This window comes from Aplysia californica, unplaced genomic scaffold, assembly GCF_000002075.1.
Source record: "Aplysia californica isolate F4 #8 unplaced genomic scaffold, AplCal3.0 scaffold01430, whole genome shotgun sequence".
Lineage (NCBI taxonomy): Eukaryota > Metazoa > Mollusca > Gastropoda > Aplysiida > Aplysiidae > Aplysia > Aplysia californica.
In genome coordinates, this window is record NW_004798700.1 from 2513 (window position 1) to 2773 (window position 261).

The following is a 261-nucleotide window of genomic DNA, read 5'->3' on the forward strand; positions in this document are numbered from 1 at the left end:
GGCCTAAATGTAGAATTTAGATCTAGATCTAGATCTAGATCTAGATCTAGGCCTACTTTGAGATTTTAGAAAGCTAGGGATTTAATAGAGATCTAGATCTATTCCTTGGCTCCTTCTCACTGCTGCCTTTCTTTCAGCCATAGAATCTAGACAGAATCTAGATTCTAGATATCTACCTAAGATCATATGGTAGGCCTTGGTTCTAGAACATGTGTGTGTGTGTGTGTGTGTGTGTGTGTGTGTGTGTGTGTGTGTGTGTGT